Genomic DNA, 20618 nt, shown 5'->3' on the forward strand with positions numbered 1-20618 from the left:
GTTCAGAGCAGTGCAAATACTGTGAAACACAACACTCACGCAAGGAGGGTTTTGAACAAAATGCCCATAGTGACGCATCGCCTGAACAATTTCTCCCGTCAGAGCAGATGGACAACATCCCAACAATATACCTGACGAAGGAAAATCCAACCGTGTTCTCGTCCAAGTAGTATCTGCTGTTTCGTTTGCAATTCCTCTGACTTGTCTTTATTGAAACGCACCAGTTGTCACCAATTTTTTTATATTGAGAAAGCAAAACATTAGCCTCGTTTGTACAGTAGTTAGTACGTCAGTCTCATAATCTGGAGGTTGTGAGTTCAATCCTCACACGAGGCAGTTTTTGAACAAAATGCCTATGATGACGCATAGCCTGAAAGATTCATCCTGTCGGAGCGCATGGACAACATACCTGACGAGGGAAAATCCAACCGTGTTCTCTTCCAAGTAGAATCTGTTGTTTCGTTGGCATTTACTCGATCTTGACTTTATTCAAACGCACCAGTTGTCACCATTTTTTTTATATTGAGAAAATAGAGCATCGGCCTTGCCTGTACAGGAGGTAGTACGTCAGTCTCATAATCTGAAGGTCATGAGTCCTCACACGAGGCAGTTTCTGAATAAAATCCCCATGATGACGCATTGCCAGAGTGTTTTATCCAGTCAGAGCAGATGTACAACATACGTGACGAAGGAAAATCCAACCGTGTTCTCTTCCAAGCAGAATCTGCTGTTTCATTGGCAATTCCTCTGACTTGTCTTTAGTCATACGCACCAGTTGTCACCAATTTTCTCATTTTCACCAAATGTCTCTCATGCTAAGACGATGCTAAGCTCCCTCCTTCTTTCAACAGCTCCCGATGGAGAAGAAGGTACAATCCAGATCTGATTTTTGCATCAGATGCCATTGCCAATCAATGTGAAAAAAATATCCTAGACCCAGTTCCCCAAACTCAACACCGTCCAATAGGTCTAAAGATAAATGCAGTCAAATCTCCTCGAACTGTCCTTTTTTTCGGTAATGTTTCAATCTAAAGAAAGCTGACTGCGAAGGCTTTGCCGAAGACCTAGACTCTGCCATTGTGGAACTTCCAGCCACTCCAAGCAACTATGAGGCCTTTGTAGAATCAGTCAAGTCGTCCTCAGGTGGTAACATCCCTCGTGGTTGCCGTACAAATTGGCATCCAAAGCCTGACAGATGACGCCAAGGTATTGTATGATGACTACATCTCACATTTTGACAACGATCCCTTTAGTGTTGACACCATCGAGCTTGGCGAAACACTAGCAAATACCATCACAGAAGAAAGCTGGAAGAAGTTGCAGGAGCTAATTGAATCAACCGATATGACCCATAGTAGTAGGAAAGCCTGGAAGACTATCCGTATCCTGGGAAATGACTACACCAAGTCACAACCAAGGCCGCAAGTCACCGCTGACCAGGTTGCCCACCAACTCCTTGTGAATAGTCAGGGTAATCCTCAACAATGTACTCAAAGGGCAAAACTACCTCAAGTGTCTGATACGCCTTCAGAAAACTTCACAAGGCCTTTCACCATGGATGAACTTAAATCTGCAATGAAGTCCATGAAGAACAACACAGCTGCGGGTCTTGATGCTTGTGGAACAGATCAAGCACTTCGGATCGGGTGCACGCAGATGGTTTCTCAGTCTGATAAATGAATGTGTCGCCTCCAACAAGATCCCAAAGATGTGGAGGAAGTCATGAGTCATTGCCCTACTGAAACCTAGCAAAAATCCTGCCATCCCAAAGAGCTAAAGACCAATATCGTTACTCTGCCACATGTATAAGTTGTTCGAACACCTCCTCATGAATCGCATAGCTCCCTTTGTTGATGACTTACTTATTCCAGATCAAGCAGGCTTCAGACCTGGGAAGTCATGCACAGGCCAATTGTTAAATTTAACCCAGTTCATCTAGGATGGTTTTAAGAAATAAATCACAGGTGCTGCATTTGTCAATCTATCTGCAGCATATGACAGAGTCAACCACCATACACGAACCAGGAAACTGCATGAGATGACGTCAGATGTCTGGCTCGCACAGCTGATCTGCAATATGCTATCAGATCGCAGATTGTTCGTAGACCTCAATGGTAGTCAGAGTAGATGGACAACACAGAAGAACGGACTTCCTCTACGTAGTGTGCTCGCCCCCCTGTTGTTCAACATCTACACTAATGATCAACCTACCCAATCAGACAAAGGACGTTTCCTTTATGCTGATGATTTGTGTATTGCCTCCCAGAAGAGTACCTTTGAAGCAGTTGAAGTCTCCCTTTCAAATGCACTGGAACTGTTTATCCCTTACTATTCCATCAACCACCTAAGAGCCAACCCAGACAAAACACAAATTTGCGCGTTTCACCTGAACAACAGGGAAGCCGATCACAAGCTACAGATCTGCTGGTATGGGAAGAGGCTGCAGCACATCTCAAAGCCAGTCTACCTCGGGGTGACACTTGACAGGTCTCTCACCTACAAGGAACACATCACAAAGACCAAAGCCAAAGTGGAACCAAGGAACAGCATTCTCAGGAAGCTTACTAACACAAAATGGGGTGCTGATGCCAAGACATTACAAACAACAGCGTTGGCCATATGCTTCTATGCAGCGGAGTACGCATCACCTGTCTGGTGTAGATCAGCCCATGCCACCAAGATTGATGCAGCACTAAACTCTGCTTGCCATGCTGCCACTGGCTGCTTGAAGCCTGCAAAGGTTGATGACCTATACTTGCTGAGTGGGATTGCTCCACCAAGCAGTTGTGTCCCAGAAGGAAAAGCTAAGACAAGAAACTGACACCCGCCACCAACTCTACAATCATGAGTCAACACTAAAAAGGCTAAAGTCAAGGCAGAGTTTCCTGAAAGTCAAACCGATTCCAGAAAGGGCCAAGTGGGTGCAGGTTTGCTTTCCAACAAATGAAGAGGACACCTTTTCACCAATCAGATCTTTTACATGTGTAATCAGTTAAACTTTGTCAGGTGCTGCTTGTTTCAGTTGGAAGTTCATTGGTTAAACTCTCTGCACGGTATCGGTTGGAACAAAATCCAGCACCCACTTGGCCCTTTCTGGAATCGGTTTGTCACCTGTGCTGTAAAGGCTCTGAACAGAAATCCAGACAAGCAGCGTGTCGCTCTTACCCAAACCCCACACACAGTGTCTTCTATCAGGCCATGCAAATCTCTTCCATCTGGTGCTAGTTAGGCATGGCCAATCTGGTCTTGCCGTAACCGATTGAGAACTGCTGTCGGCCAATGCAAAACAAACCTGACAAAATGGGGGTTTGATCAGAATGGTGACATCTCTTGTATGTGTGGAGAGGTTCAAACCATGCAACATCTCCTTGTCTGCCCACTCCTCCCGACATCTTGCACCCAAGAGGACCTAGCTGACCTAAACCATAGTGCCAGACAATGCATCCAACAATGGACTGGAATCATTTGGTAATACGTAGTGACTCGAGAAGAAGAAGAAGCAGTGGAACAAATTAATGGAATTATAATGTATTCTTATGGGAAAATCCTGCTCGACATACGATCATTTCAATTTACATGCAAGGTCGTGGAACGAATTAAATTCATATGTAGAGGTACCACGGTACTATTTACTTCGATTTTTTGATTGTAAGATATAAGTATATAATTTTTTTTTTTAGGAAATGGGGGCCAAATGCTATTTCAGTTTTTTTACCTTTCGCTGGGGGTTTTAGTCCCCATTAATCGTGAAAAATGAGGGATTACTATACTGTACTGTTTTATTAGGAGAAAGTAGCGAACAGGAAGGAGTTGGGGGGGGGGGCAGAAAGGAAGGAAGCAGACAGAAGAGGGAAAGAAAAAACTACAACAAGAATTTAGCTTTTACATGCCTATGCTACCTATGAATATAGTGGTGATATCATTTGCTAGTTATATTTACCCCTGGAAACTTTGTGGGGGGCCCGATAACCAAGGAGAAAGAGGCGGGGAGGCATGTCAAAGGGGACGTGATTAGATGGGAAGTTAAGCATACACAAATCAGCAAAGTGAAGTGTGGAACCCAGTATTATGGGAATCACATGTCAGTGTGGTTATGTTGACATCCTATTCGATGCTACCTGATTGCTAATTCTGGCACCAACAATCTCTCTACCTGAGTGTGTTTATTCGAACCCAGTCATGTGTGAATCCACTCACATGTGTGATAGTGCTGCAGAGAAGTCCGCCCCAGCTAATAGGAAGGGTAAGGCTCACCTCTCCTTCCGCAGCTCGGGCAAAGGGGCCACCGCCATCCCCTCAGGACCCAGAGCAGTCCCCCGGAGCAGCCGCGCCCACATTAAACGGCCCTCGGTGAAGGTATGAGGGGACGTTGATCTTTTCTCGGCCGAAGTGTCGTTTGGTCCTGGCACCGGTTGATTACGTCACGCAAATCTACAGCATTTCATGTGTCGACATGGTTTGAGCACATGTCACAAGGCTTTCTTGTATTTTTTTATTATATTAATTGATGACATAACAGTGTAATCTGGTAGTTTGTTCAAAGGAAATTCCACCAATGGGTCAAATTTGACCCCCTCAGATCCAGCTATCTTCGTAGTTCCAATTTTAAGCATCTGTCAAAATAATGTACAACTGAATCGGGTCTGGCATCTATTCCAGATCATGGTTTGCCAACTGATTACAAAACCTACATTCAGTCAAGTCTGCTAATTTTATGTAATCTGAAAGGAAATTGTTTAACACTGACTTTGGAAAACATTACTAGCAATGTGCCAAGCTACATACAGTATGTCATGACTGTCCAGTAGCTTTCAGGTTTGCTAAGAGACAAGCAGTGCAACAACTCAAGGCCTCTTCATACCACACTTGGGGCGCCGCTGTCAAGGCCATTCATTGTCCACGTGCTTTGTACAACATTCAACTCAAAAGTGGTGTTGCAGTGATGTCAGGAGCAGAATCCAAATGCAGAGGGGACTGGTGGAGTGTACTTCCTGGTTGGTTGCTATGCAAGCACTTGCAGATATGGGCCATGTTGCACTAGGGTTCTGTGGTACTTGCAGCAAACATGAAGAAAAGCAACTAACAGTGTAAAAACATCTTAAGAGAGTGGGTTTACTGCACTATTAATGTAATATTAATGATCTACAGACTTCACCTTGAGTCAATTTAATGTTTTGTTCTGCCCCAACTGTGAGACTAGATAAATGATTGTCACGCCCTAATCTTTCTAAGTGCAGACATACGCATGTACGCTGTAAGATTTATGAGGGCTGACTTACTGCCATGAATTTAAGATAGTTGGACAAGGACAGGAGTTTTTGAGGTGTTGCCTTTTTACACCACTGATCCAAATGCAAGAATACTGCAGTGTTATAATAGGAGTTACATCCAATCGTTAAGTGTAGTTTTAGTTGCCAAGTAGTGTGTAGACAAGTGAAATAAGTTTAAGAAATAACAATCTTGTTTAATATGCAGACTTAAATTCTTAAATTAAAGACTTTTTGGAGACACGCTCCTGCCGTGGACAAGCCAGTAGCTCTCCCGCCTCGCGCAGCCCACGCGGTCCGCCCTTTCCACTTGAGCTCGGTGGTCGGCTTGCTTGCTTAGCCATGCTGCTCGGTAATGGTGTGGTGCCAAAAGTCCTCCTCCCATCCTTGGGCTTCCCTTTCCTCTGTGGTTGCATTCACTGAATTCAACATTCTCCTTTAATCCGAAAAGCAATTGCTTTTCAGATAAAATTTCCACTTTTGAAAGCCGACAGCGGGTGGTGAGACAATGTTTAATAAACAAAAATGCTGAGGGGAGAAACGTTATGAATGTCTAAAAGGTATTTAGTGGCTCTTTCAGGAGCCTTGTCAACAAATACATTTTTTTTTTTTTTTTTTTTTTCATTTTATTCAGCTGCATGATGATAAGTAAACAACTTTATAAGTCTTAATTTTCTTTTATTCTCCTTTTACAAGCATACACAAATGCCCTTCAATTCCAAGTTAAGACAACTGGGGCACTTTTTTTTTTACAATTAGTCCAGTGATAAACAACAACTCAAGTTTCCCTCTTGGTTATTCCAGGCGATACCTTAATATTTCGATGTTTCGTTGTCCAGTGTAACGCAAATTATTAATTCTAACTTTCCGTCCGTCCAAACAGAAAACATTCAGGCTCCATTTTCAATTTGGTTGCTAGAAATGTTTAAAAAATGTCGGTTGTATGGGCAGGCCACTTGAAGAAACCATACCTGACTGCAGCCCAGAGCCAAGCGACAGCCACTCCAAGCCATGCCTCGTACAAACCACGCCCCTACAAACATGATGCTTTGGTGGTAGCATCTGATGCCTCTCATAGATATCACATGTACTGTATACCAAACTAGATGCGAAATGACAGACTCTGAAGGTGTAAGTAAACAGCTGCCATCTTAAAACAGTAGACTTCTCCGACATACTCTGTAGGAGCAATTTTAACAACTTAAAAGGGCAGCTGAAAAGCTTTTCAGATGAGCGTTTTACTCAGCTAAATTGGCATCATTCACTGTCTCAAAACTGACATTACCAAAACATTTTTTGAACTGGCTGCGTAGTTTTTGAGTTACTGCCATAGCAACACCTTAGCAATGAGGTACACGCCTCGCTGCCAGCTGCTACCTGATGACGTCATTTCCCCAAGACCTCGCCAGCACTTAGTACGAATACCACGCTATCCCCGCCATATTTTCCAAACATTTTCTGGGTTTTACTCACGAGATTAGTCATGCCATCTCGATGTGTAGTGATGCATTGCTCACACGAAGGCACGAGACTATGAATGGCCAAAAAAAAAACTTCTGAAGGATTTGGACATCTTTTGTGAGAGTCAAGCGTGAAGGAGATAGTACCTTTTCTCATAGGCACCGTCTAAGTGTTTGCATTACTCTAACACACTTAATATAATTAATCAGGGAATAGAATCATTTCTCGTATTTACTGTTTGACTGTTTGTAATAATCTAACACACCCAATATAAAATACATAGTACTTATACCATAGTTTAAGGAAAACAAGCAGAATGTAGGGCATAAAAGACACAGCCTTCTTATCAGGGAAGCCCAACTTGTGCGTCATGAGCAAGACTGACGCACTAACTCTCGAAATCAGTTCTCCCGGACAGTCCAGAACAAATGGTGGGACACTCTGTCCCAACACAAGGAGCACCAGAGAACGCCCGATATCCAATTGATAACAGGACTGAAAAGACTCCAAGAGCTCCCCTTTGACGCTGAGGTGGCAAAATCCACAATCCTCATTGCCTGGACAACAGTAACTCCTGAAACCTCCTGTCCAATCCACAAACAGACAATAATCCCAAACACACCCTTCTTCCTACCCATGGCCCGCCCCGCGAGAGCCTTCAAAAGACCGAATGTTTAACTAAGCGCTATCATTTTTTCTCGGGAACCTTTTGTCGACTTCTGATATGGTGACCTTGGAGCGAACTTGCCTCCCCACCTGGGTGTTTCTGTTTCGCCTTGCTGTTTTGATCGCTGTCTACCTGAATAAATTGTCAACTTGTTTTTGGTGAGCCTTCTTTAAACCTTTCAAAATGGAATCATTCCAAAGGGTTAAGACTAAGGTGAACGCACGGAGTTTGGCCTTCTGGCCAGATTGCCGGGGTTCCACCAGCCCGGGCCGTTGGAGCTGCGCTAGCGTGGATCTGGCGGTTCGGCTGGCCCTATTCCGGCGGTCTGGCTAGAAGGTCAGATTATTTCAAGCGGAAGAACAGCTATTATGATCTGTATAACTACTCGTCTTTTTTTGCAATTACTGATAATTATATCACACAATGACTGGGGGAAAAAAAGGTCCAGAGATAAATCACAATGCTATATGCCTACCACTCTTTCGTGGAATGTCGAGTTCCCAACCGGCGTCATCACCAACATCTGCTGTTTCTATCATCTGCCGCCCCAGGTTAAAAAATGTAGGGATTAATTGTAGATCATCTTTCCTGTGAGCCTTTGCCATCGTTAGCGTCACGAAAGAGCGATCCTGAATGCTTACTTTTGGTGGAAATATCACCGAAATCGTTGTTGCTTCTATGCTCGCTGTGGATAGTCTTCTGTTGCGTTGGGTAATTTACGTCACACTTCCGGGTTTGGGAAGGGATTATTAACGGAGTGCCCAAAACCTTAAAAAAATGCAAATTATCCTCGCAGTTACGCGATAAAAATTACATGGTTGTTTTGACGAACTCATCCAAAGTTTATATGTGTAAAATTACACCAAAATCCAAAAAGCTCTTCAGCTGCTCTTTAACGGCTGATTCACAACATTAAATGACCTACAAACATAGCAAGGGTTACAAACTAGTTATGTTTAGTAGGGGTGTAACGGTACACAAAAATCTCGGTTCGGTACGTACCTCGGTTTTGAGGTCATGGTTCGGTTCATTTTCGGTACAGTAAGAAAACAAAATGCTAAATATAAATGTGCTAGTTGTTTATTACACACTTTTGTGCTTTCAACAATACAAACATTAGCCTATACAAAGCTAGAATTCTGCTCAAAAATAGAAAATACAATAGTCTGAAATGTAGATATTTTGAAAAACAAAATAAAATTAAATAACATTGGCTAAGACTTTTTCTTTAAAAAAATATCTGATGTGCAAAATTGAACAGTTGCAACACTAAACAGTTTCAAGTTTCTCATATTAACTTTATGACCACAGCTTCGAAAAGTAAGGGTTATTAGGGCTGTCAAACGATTAAAAATTTTAATTGAGTTAATCACAACTTAAAAATTAATTAATCGTAATTAATCGCAATTCAAACCATCTCTAAAATATGCCATATTTTTCTGTAAATTATTTTTGGAATGGAAAGATAAGACACAGGACGGATATACAGTACACATTCAACATACTGTACATAAGTACTGTATTTGTTGATTATAACTATAAATCCACAAGATGGCATTAAGATTAACATTCTTTCTTTTGAAGACATTTTCTTTTTCTCTGCAAAAACAAACACACAACAGAGCCTTAGAACAGTAACAAAAACAGTATTATTTATAATGTGTGCAAAGTGTGTGTAGTGTACACATTAATGTGGCCCTCTTCCCTACTCATCCTCTAGACAGTTGCTGAGGCAAACCAACTTATTTACATTTTCTGAGAGTTGTTCCATCCAACCTGCTTTACTTCCATGTTTACATTTAACCATTACCCACGCTGCTCACTGCACTTCTGAGTGGTGCGACGGCCCTGGCCGTTTGATATCTTTTTTGAGACTGTCAGTCAGCTGATCGTCGCGTCCGCCAGCTGGCTGCCTCCCCTCCCTACGTGACGTACTCTGATTGACGCTGGACGGGCAGACGACGTCGCCGCCGCTGATGGGCCACCCGAGGAAGGGTGCCAACTTCAAAAACTAGCCGCTGTCTGTCATGTATCCATTGTGCAGTGCTTTGTTTACATTTGTAGCAATAACGACACTTGCTTTACAGCAGCTAAGCCGATACAAGGCCGTTGTTTGAGCTCGCATCCCCGCGTGTGTTGTATTATGCCTGAGTGTTGCTAACCAAATAAAGGCAGCGTTAACAAAAGTCATCTGACCGCTCGTCATTTTACCGTCAACACTCTGAGAGTTCGCATTTGACAGCATACGTGCCGCGTACCTCCTCGCCAGCTGTTTTCTTGCCATTCATTCACCTGTGCATTTGATCGCTATTTTGTTACACTCCCGCTTTTTCGGTGAGGTATTTTGTGTTCATTCGTTATTGGATCGTTTTTGTTCACCACTGTAAATAACAGCACCGCAGCAGTAGAGGTAAACTGCAGTTTTCGTTCAACCCGTTTTGTTTAGTGTAGAAGCCAGGGTAGTGGCTGTCTTTTTGTTATTTCCTTTTTACGATCAGGGTTTACTTAGCGAGTGGGGTTTAAGTGTAGTTTCATTTTGTTTGTTGTTTTGGCCTGGGCTTACACTGAAGCAATCATCTTCCGCATTTTGTATATTTTGTTCATTGCGAGTTCAACCTATGTTAATAAATTTGTGTCCACTTGCAACTTGAGTGTGTGGCTCGTTTTATGTTACGCCCTTAGCGAGCCTTCCGTGGGATCCAACAGTGGGAGTATGGGATGCATAAGCGGGCATTCCGAGCTTGCGTTAAATGCGTCAAATATTTTAACGTGATTAATTCAAAAAATGAATTGCCGCCCGTTAACGCGCTAAATTTGACAGCACTTTACATTACGTCAGAAACTTGTTCGGTACACCTCCGTTCCGAACCGAGCACCCTGTACCGAAATGGTTCAATTCAAATACATGTACCGTTACACCCCTAATGTTTAGGCATGCCCCTGTGTCCGCAATACCCCTGTGTCTCGTTAAGTTTAGAGTATGGAATTAGGCTAGGACCTATTGTCCCAAAAACCCCTTTGAATTTCACATAGTAAACGAATTATTTGCGCTACCGTTACAACAGCAGGCGTGGTTTGCAGGGTGCGTGGTTTGTATGAGGCGTGGTTTGTAGTGGCTGTCGCTTGACCCTGGGCTGCAGTCAGACCCTTCTCACCTTAGCTGAGGAGTATGTTTTCAAGGAAGTGTGTGTATCGGATGTGGCGTTGTAAAATTGCACTGCCCCAAACTGCATGGCATGAATACTTCATTGATTTCAGATGGAATTTTTGGCATTGTTTGAGCAGAGAGCATCGCCACGTGCATGAAAACCCTGTAGCTTCTGGAGGATCACAGAACGGCCGGTGCTCTAGACGGCAAGCGACCGCCATACATACTGTCCTCTATGATTATCTACAGTTTGCATGCAATCCGACAGGTGGCAGCAATGCGCCTGGCTGTTAACCGCCAATCTGATTCTCGCAGTCGGACATCTGGGCATTAAAGACGTCACCAGCCACAACAAAGCGTCGCCATATTGAAGAGGGGGCAAAACACAAGTCACAAGCAGTTGCTTTGTTGTGCATTGGAGTACAAACGTTGAACTTTTGTCTTATTTGCGGTCTTTTTTTCAGTTGGAATGACTAAAAGTTGCTGTGTTGCGGGTTGTAACACAAAGAGGAGTTTGGAGCCGCATTTGAAGTTTTTCATTCTTCCTCGTGAGAAGAAAATGACAAGCAAATGGCTGAAAGCAAGGTAGCTACATTTTAAATGAAATAAATGGCAATTAAAGGGTTAGTGCCAGCTAGTCCGTGTCCCCTTTTGCAATCGTGTCAAGTTACAGTATGCTAGTCCTACTATCCCTCTCCTAAGAAAAAATGTTTTAGCAGTAAAACAACGTATGCACATGCAGCAGCAATGTTAATTCAGAAGAAATATAACAAAATATTAATGAAATGAATGGTTTTACTTTAAAGTTTAGGTAGATAAATTGACATGATATATATTTTTAATCATTTATGTATCGTTTTGTTTTCTGGTTAATACTTTCCAAGGTTATGTATAAAGGATTTGACTTGAAATGTTTATTGTATTTTCATTGAAATTTATTATTTGTGTGGCAAGATTAATTATGGCAAAAACAATGAAGTCATTTTATAGACATAGGGGATAGGGGCTTTTATAATCACTTGGATACATAAAACTTGCTTTAAAAAATGTAATTCTTTCATTTGTTTATTCAGGTTGATCATAGAGCTAGGGCAGAAGATGAATCCAATTCCAGTTCAGCCTTGCAGTACTTTGAGCGCCCCAAGTCAGACAGTCACAGACTAGACACATTTTTTACTTACCATCCTCAGAAGAAGGCAAAACACATGACTATACAAAGAGTATTCATACGCAAAGATGGCACAGATAGAAAATGGCTAACATACTGTGAAGAAAGTCATAAACTACTGTATATTGTATAGTATAATAATGCAATGTGTAGTTCGTCATAGCCGCTTCATTTTTCTCTTAAAGTGCACGAAATTGATGCATTTTACAATAAAATGTAAAAAAATTTTTTTTTTTTAAATCAGCCCGGGGGGGCATGCCCCCGAACTCCCCTAGAGGGTCTGTGTTTCCCTCCGTATAGCGATTCGTGTGGGCTGGGCTGAGTCAAAGTCCAGGGCTACTCTTTAGTCCCAGTTCGCCCTTGCCTCTACCACACCACGTTATCCACTTGATGATGTACTGTGCAAGCAAGTCAGTCAGAGCGCATACAAACTTTTATCCAAGTATGGAACGTCGATGGCTGCCTAGGTGTTTAATTTTTGTTTTGTTTTGTCCTGCCAATCCCTATCACGACATTTAATTGCCACGACAAATTTAGTGTAACTGGAGTAAGATAAAAGAACTCCCAAAGGAGTTTTCATTACTTGAATGCAAACATTTTACAGTTAATCCTTATTTAATCAAATAGCTGCTCAACTATTTGTTGACGGTTAGTTGTGAATTCTTGAATACGGCACCTTTATTTCTTTTGACCTTCATGAGATTCTTTCGGTCAACAACATGAGACTCGTTGTTTAAATATATTTATGTATTTGAGTGCATGCGTGCGTACAAGCAAAAGGCAATGTGTGTTGTGTATTGAGTTGCCATGATTGGTATGCGGCGGGCGTCCCTCGCTCTCTGCTGCTGCAGTCATCTCTGCAGTCTGAGTATTATACTCACTTCTATTCAGGTTTTTTTTTTTCACTCTATAGCCTGCACCGTCTATATTTATCTATCTTCAGGAAAGATCTCCTCTTTCCAATTTTACATTCCATCGCATCAAATCCCCCCCATAAGATTTCCTTATCTCCCTTCTTCGAATCTTTTCAAGACTGCTTATGCTGATCCGTTGTCTAATCCTCGACTTAATTAATTAACTTTCTATGACAAGGAGAGTCTGTGTGGTGCAAGATCTGCACCATCACAGCACGCAGGCACGCACCTTTGTGTTTACACACAGAATAGTGAGTGGCAGGATACATGAAAGCATTAACACACAATGAACCATATTGACAGAGTGACCTTGAGAAGACACATACACCACCTACCTGTCATCTTTAGGCCCGGACTTGTCGGGTGTTAACATCACTGATTGGCAAGGTCAGTGCTGAAAAGGTGCAGTGAAAATGATGATAGGCAGTTGGTTGATGGGGCTCCAATTGTTGGCATAAATGGTGGGAAAGTGCTGCTGATGAGGAGGAGAATCAAGAAAGGGTGCAGCAGAGTGAAGTAAACTGATCAGCAGAAAACATCTCAGAGGAATTGGATGTCTTTGTCAATAAACATCTGAAATTACAGCTCTTGTCTGTGCTTGCTGCAGGTACAGCTAGAGTTCAGTGTGTGTGTGCGTGTGTATGTGTGTGTAATGTATTGAGTAAATGGCCCCCGGGTGGCCTGAATACTTAATGATTGCAACAGATCCATCTAATGGAATGACTAACCAACTACAGTGGTGCACTGAAGCTTACCAATTCAGATTGGTCACCAGGTCACCAATTAAAATCCACATGTACGATCTGTATTTGAGTAGTGGAACTTCACTATGAATATTTTGTGGGAGGGCCTCAAAATAGTTAGCACACAGTTACCTACAACCCATCTGCCTGACTTCTCCATCTGTTTATTAAAAGTGTTATCTTTTGTGAGAGGGTTGCAGACTGGAATTTGTATTGTGAAAAATTTGGCAACCTTACCAGAAGGTTTATCTGAAACATAAGCTTCATTAACAGATGAAAGTACTGTCAGTAACATTGAGAAGAGCAAGAGTTAAAAGGAAAATGAATGCCAGATTTCAGTGTAATGTGACGAATTTAAACTTTGGACAAGTTGGTTGAAACAATTATGTCATTTCTAACGCGTAGCCGTGAGAGGAATTTACGTTTTTTTGTGTTTTGTTTTGTTTGTCTTTTAGCACTCCGAAAGTGTGACGTCATTTACAGTTGGCAACAGAAGACATGGCAGACTTTATCAATAGCAGCACCAGTGATAGGGATATTTCTAGCGAGAGTAGCTGTTCGGGATTAGTGATGTTAGCGATGACGAGGCCTCCCAGAAAAAGGCCTCCCAGGAAAGATTATCTACAATTAATCATTACATGTTTGAACCTCAGGCGTCAGATGTCAGCAATTTACTCGGCACAGCAAAAAGTAGTGACGACGCTGATTGGCGGCTCGACACTTCGGGAAAGGAAGAGTGGTAAGCCTATGTCTAGCATTGTGATTTTTCTCTGAACCCCAGCTATTCTGTGATATAATTATCATTTATTGCAAAAACAGACAACTAGTGATATAGATCTAGTAGCAAATGTATCAAATTCACAGGAATAGACCACGTATCAGCTGTCCTATCTATTCATGACACACCAGCAAAAAACATAACAAAAACAAAAAAAATAACAGGTTGCACTTCAAGGAACAGACAGTAGGATTTGCCCTCCTGCATCAACAGAATTGCATCAAATTTTAGAATTAGAACATCCAGGAAGGGTTTATGTAAATGCCACAGTTGTATTCTCCTAGATTTTCAAAGCTGTCATCGCTGAAATGTTGAAAACGAAGAAACGAGCAAGGAGCCAGGGAGAAGTTCTTCCGCTTGGCTCTCACAAAAGATGTCGAAATCCTTGCAGAAGAATGTTTTTGGGCCACTGATAGAGTCCCGAACATTCTTGTGAGCAATTCATCGCTACACATCGAGATGGCATTATCAATCTCGCGCGTAAACCCCAGAAAATCTTTTCAATATATGGCAAGAATAGTGTAGTGCTAGACTTCCTTATTGGAGTGCTGACAAGATCATCTGTAAATTACTTCATCAAGTAGCAGCCAGCAGGGAGGCGCGTCCCATGTTGCTAAGGTGTTGCTATGGCAATAACTCAAAAACTACGAGGTGAATTCATTTTTTTTATGTGAGTTTTGACACAGCGATTCAATACAATTTAACAGAGTAAAACACTGGAGAATTGAACTTTTCATCTACGCTTTGAAAGAGTACCGTATATACTAGAGGTCACGGAACCGCGGACCTCGGTCCGGTTCCGGACCCCCAAGCCGTCTGGACCGGATCTCAAGCTGTCCGGACTAATACACGTTGCAACAAATCATTTTTTTCTGCAGGTTTGCAGAGCGGGGGTGGGCAACAAACAAAAACCTTAGCGGTGACGCGCGTGAGCCAGCCAATGGGAGTGAAGCATTTGAAAGTTATTTTTAGAACAGCATATCACACACTAGCTTTCCAGACTCCGCGAAGTGACAGCCAAAAACTGAGCCGAATGAAATTGGAGGAAGAGGTGAAAAGGTACGGCAAATGGCGTGCTCAAAACTACGCAAGATTGATGCAGAAAACAGAGTGTTTAAGGAGGAGTAGACCAACACATTTTTGTTCATTTTACCTGGCGGCAGCACAAGACCGCTATGCCTCATCTGTTCAGAGACAGTGTTCTGCCAAAATCTGCTACATCGGCAAATCGTCCTACATTAGTCAAATTTGACACCCAAAGTACTACCGTGGGTGCTAAACTTGTTTTGTTTGGATGCATACGGGCAGAACGTACTAAAAAATGCCTTGAGAAAATACTTAGATGCAGTCATACCAAATAATGAAGGTTTAAATACGCTACGTGACTAATGTGGTCAACTGCTTCAAAGCTAACACAAAAAACCACAATGGTTAAAAGTATGAGAGGGTAATACATGCAAAAAGTATTTTTCAGGCAATGAAAAGGTTCTAAAAAACTAAACAAAAACAAAAATAGTAAATACTCGCCACTTCTAACTGACGTGCGCATGCGTGCGGATGCTTGCGCAAGCACGCTGAGCGTTGTGTAGACGTTTCGCCGTGTAGTAAGGAATGGCCGCACAACGGAAACGCTTTAAAAAGCAACCATTTGAAAAGGCACTATGAAACGAAGCACGCAGCTTTTTTGCAAAGTTTCCCTATGACCTCTGCCATCTGTTCTCAAAAAATAGCGGAATTAAGGGCTCAGTATGATTCTTCAGTATTAATTCTTATTAGATATTATTTATTACTTACTATAAATGTATTTTTTACATTTTATTTACATTTTTGAATGTTGTAATTATCAGCATGGCCACGTAAAGATACGTTTGTATTTTTTGGATAAAAAAGAAGCATTAAAAATATTTCCGGGCCCGAGATTGTTGTAATTTTTTAATTTCGGACCCAGAGGATTTTTAATTCATGACCCCTGGTATATACCATACACATATTAGTTATAGCTTGGCAAGTACAGTTACAATTTTTTAAATTGTGCGCACAGAGGCGGTTAGTAATGCTTTACATTCAGGGGCAGTATACATGACAATGGCCATGGCGTGACAACGCCAAAACCTGTCCAGAGAGCCCTGTCGTTTACACTGCGGTGGCGTTTTGGGCGGCTAAAAACGCCTTCCACAGTGGAAATCATGACAATGCAAAAGTGAGTTTTGGGTGACAACTGACTTCTGTACTCCGGTCCAATAGGTGGCGATCATGCTCCAATGTATTTGTCAGTAAAGGAGGTGAAGATACTGATGATGTCAGTGCACGCGGACATTCAGTATGAAACAGTGTATGAAAACATGTCTTCAAGTAGTGACCTTGAACACGGTCAAACTGCATTCAATGTTATTCAAGAATCTAGTCAACTATTTACTACTCTAATTACAGAAAATCGTTTAGAGCAGAGAAAAATATTTCAGCGCATAAATGAAATATTTTTGTGCAGCGGAAAAGTGGCAGGGAGAAAGATCAGTTTGGATGTTATTTGTGATTTCTTAATTGAATCTTTTTGATGAAGGTACGCTCGGCTATTACTGGGATACTGTTCAATGAACTCCGTCCATATGTCGGTGTATTTCAATGAACTAGACTGCCAGTCGATGCTTTCTAATGCCTTTCTTGCTTTGTAGTTGACAGTTATGTTAAGCAACAGCTCTAACTCCTCGTCAGTCCACACAAAATTACTCTGCCTGATGCATTTCACCATGTTGTTATTTGACCAGGACAAAAGAGGAAACAGCTAAAGGCAAGAGTTACACGGACGAATCACGCTGCCACCTAGACATTGGGAATGCATACTACATCAGCAAATTGGAGGTTTCATGCACTTTTGCACTTCCTTGTGCTAGCAGTTTTCCCCACACATAATGGTCATGTAAACACGGATTAAAAATATCAGCAAAACAGTCGTGTTATTGCGTAAGATTGTTGTCGTGTAAACGTGACCTTACTCCTTTAAATTAACTTGAGCTTTAACTTGAACTTTTTGCTAAAAATGTACTTCCAAGAGTAGTTTTATCAGATCATATTTTTTACTCTTACCTGAGGTAATTGGAGAAGAAGAAATGCCACTCTAACTCCGCTACTTTGGGCTACGCTAGTCATTACATTTTTCCTCTTTATTCTACATATTAGATTTTAATTTATTTTTGCCAAAAATGCCCACAGAAAAATAAACTATTTGACACAGAACGCTGCCGTCAACATTAAGCGAAAGCATGGATTTCAACCTCTCTCCCATTGTTTAATTGGCTCCGATAGACCACAGAAAACCGGAGATATTATCGTTTTAATTTCATGGTAGGAAAAATGTTTTCTCCACTAGAGGGCACTCTTGCTCTTTGTACGGGTGATTTTTAATTTCTGTAGAATTTTTCTAGTCAGAATTTGATGGGTTTTTTGTTCCTTTTTTTGGCCTTAATGGTCATGTAGTAGATTATAGTACAGTATAATAACAAATTCATATAGATGACGTTGTGCTGAGGAAAAAAATATAGACTAATCCAAGCAAGATGACCGGAGTACCCCATCCGCCATTCCTGAGGTGTGCAGCACACAGCCAGCAGCAGTTAGGGTTGCCAACCGTCCATTGAAAAACGGGATCGTCCCGTATTCCGAAACAAAAGTACGCTTTGTCCCATATTAAGCTTACAAGGTACACGCTCTGTCCTGTATTGTCATGAAAACAAAAAATAGTGTTTTATTTATTGAGCGAATGAATACTTGTATGGTGCTCTTCAAGAATAAAGTATGCAGGGGAATGCATTCCCCCTCCTCTTCTGCTTTCTGACCAATGAGCTGACAGAACAATGGTAATCCCTCTCATCTCATTTGTCAAGGTAATGTGGTTGTCATAATGATACCGGAAGACAACATGGAGTGAGGGAGATGAGTTTGATTGAAGCTTGAGTAAAAAGCATGATCAAAATGATGATCATTTTTCTTTATCTTGTCTACTTTATTTTCACTATTTATATTCTCATGTGGGTTCTGTCAATTTCGTTTGCATTTCCACATTATATTTGGAGTGATCATTTGTGAAACTGTAATAACCGAGGGCACTTTGAACGCACCTCAGTATATGTTTGCACTTTCAAAAAAGTATTTAAAATACATTGCCGATAATTATTGTTTTTCGATGTGCTTGCTTATATCACTCAAATATGTGCCAAGTTAATTCAGGTTTGAGTAAAATTATATTACAATTACTGTATTAATGACAAAAAAAAAATTACTTTTCACATACAAAAAAACATGATTAAAAGGTGACGTTATCAGGCGGGCCGACCCTACCAATGATGTGGCCCTCCTTTGTATTTTCAGGGATTTGGCAAACCTAGCAGCAGCTAACCTTGCAGTGTATATTGACTGATGCTGTGCTGCTACTGAGGTGTTTAAACACCCCAGTGATTGCGGCCACCACTAGAGGCTGGGACGTGCGGTGAGGTTCATGGTTGGTGAGGCACTGACTCCTTTAGTGTCAGATTTCCAAATATATAAACCAAAAAGGGTAGCTTATTCAATTGGCTACTGGTTATTTCATATCTCATCAGCATTCTTCACAAAACACGCACACACGGTACATATTATCGATACGTAAAAGTAAGAAAATAACATGCATTTGCTCTACACCCTCAATCTGTCGGCCATCGCCATTCTATAATTCATGCAACATAAATGAGAGTAAAGAGTGGTGTACAAACCCACAGAATTCAATTCTGACCTTTAGTGAAATATTCAGTTGTTTTGAAAACTTTTAATTCTGAAACTTTAATCAATTTATTACAGATTGCTAAACAAAAAGTGTGAAAAGAAAAACAATATTTTATTTAAAGCCAAAATTTAGTTTTTAAATATTCTACTGTATTTTTCTTGGTCTAAGCTCTTTTTTTTTTTTTTTTTTTTTTTTTTTTTAAAATAAGATTGAAATGAAAACTGTTTGTGGTCTTGCGCCTGTCCTTCACCACAAAAACCGGCGTTACTTTGGAAGGGCATAGGTTTTGTCTCAACATTCGTAGGGACGATATAACAGCATAACCTGCATGTAGGTACACTTTTTGCTGGGGACGGGACATTAATTAGACCAAACAGATTGGATGAAGGGGGCAAAGGGCCACATTTCTAATGTATATGAACCTAATTAATTAATAGGCAAAATGATCAATGCAAAATAAATCCTTATCTACTGATAATAACTTTTACGTGCATTGGTTCAGATGATACACTGTTCAATTCAAACCTTTGTTTTCAAAAAATACTAAAGAAACATTTTGAAAACTTCCTGAATAAATGTCTGGTTTTTATTAGCAAACATAAACATAGTGAAAATAATTCACTTAATAATGGTAGGGTCAATTCTATCCTTACAACATATGGAACTATTGAAAGATCTAAATTCTCTATATAACTGAACATTATATCATGCAAAAAAGGTAAGGTTGCTTAAAAGCTGGTGGGGACAATTTTAGCATGCTGAAAAGTTGGTAGTGTTATGTCCCTACCGTCCCTATGCAAACCTACGCCCTTTTAGTAAAAGTCCTCCTTATTTTCCTTTACTTTAAAAAAAATCTCTCCGCCTCAATGGAGAGGATTGCTTCAATTAGATCGTTCTGTATTCTATTTGACAAGCCAGAAAACACAGTGGATGTGTCCAAATGTCTAGCTAACCTTTCATCTTTCTCAACAAAACCATGTAATCGTTCTACATATATGCCACTTTTAGAAGAGCTACACGCTCATCGTTACCACGAAATGTTAACTCCTGTTTAGCTAGGATGCAGGTTGCATTAATGAGGTCTTTCAAACTCTTTTCTTTACCTTAGCTTTGAGGATGCTACCGTTGAGCTTCCGCTGTTCGTCAAAGCCAAATCGATCCTTGAGCTTCCAAAAGTTTTTAAAGCAAACAGGCTTTGAATGTGAGTGGTCGAGCTCTCATGTTTGCTGAGGCTTCATGGTAGTTTTTTAATGTCACAATATCTCGTGTTAGTCCAGACATTGGCACAAGTTGAGAAGAAAAGGCAGGGAAAGCAGCAAAGGCGATTTTTCGAAGGACAGCCACATAGCCAGTCTTTTCGGGTGTACCAGTCCGTTTGAAAAGCGCGAGTTATCTTCTGTCCCGTAGTTTGAAGCAAACCTTTTAGCTCCGGTGTTGTTAATCGCGTCCACTTTTGACGGAAAGTCCAGTTTCACGTACGCCCCCTTTCAGTGCGGCAGAGTACTATCTGCCGCAACCTGTGCCTTTTCACTGCGGTTTTATTTCCCATCAGCAAAACTAAATATGTCGCTAACAAACATTAAACTTTAAGGGTTAAAGACATTAGCCAGACTGAGGAAAATCAGGTCAAATAAACGTATCTGGAAACATTATAATGGCGACATACAGATGTACGGCAACCAGCACGCTCCAATTCCATGTATCAACCCAGTTTGT

At 41.2% G+C, this 20618-nt stretch overlaps 1 protein-coding gene and 1 non-coding gene across 7 annotated transcripts in view; both read left to right on the plus strand.

Annotated features, from left to right (window-relative positions):
* The window catches only part of gria4a (glutamate receptor, ionotropic, AMPA 4a), a 334213-nt gene that overhangs the window by 237536 nt on the left and 76059 nt on the right, over window positions 1-20618 (plus strand). The gene's annotated exons all lie outside the window — the stretch shown is intronic.
* trnam-cau (transfer RNA methionine (anticodon CAU)) lies at window positions 264-336 on the plus strand. The gene has a single exon. It is a non-coding gene; the product is annotated as a tRNA-Met (tRNA).

Source organism: Corythoichthys intestinalis, chromosome 6 (genome assembly GCF_030265065.1).
Source record: "Corythoichthys intestinalis isolate RoL2023-P3 chromosome 6, ASM3026506v1, whole genome shotgun sequence".
Lineage (NCBI taxonomy): Eukaryota > Metazoa > Chordata > Actinopteri > Syngnathiformes > Syngnathidae > Corythoichthys > Corythoichthys intestinalis.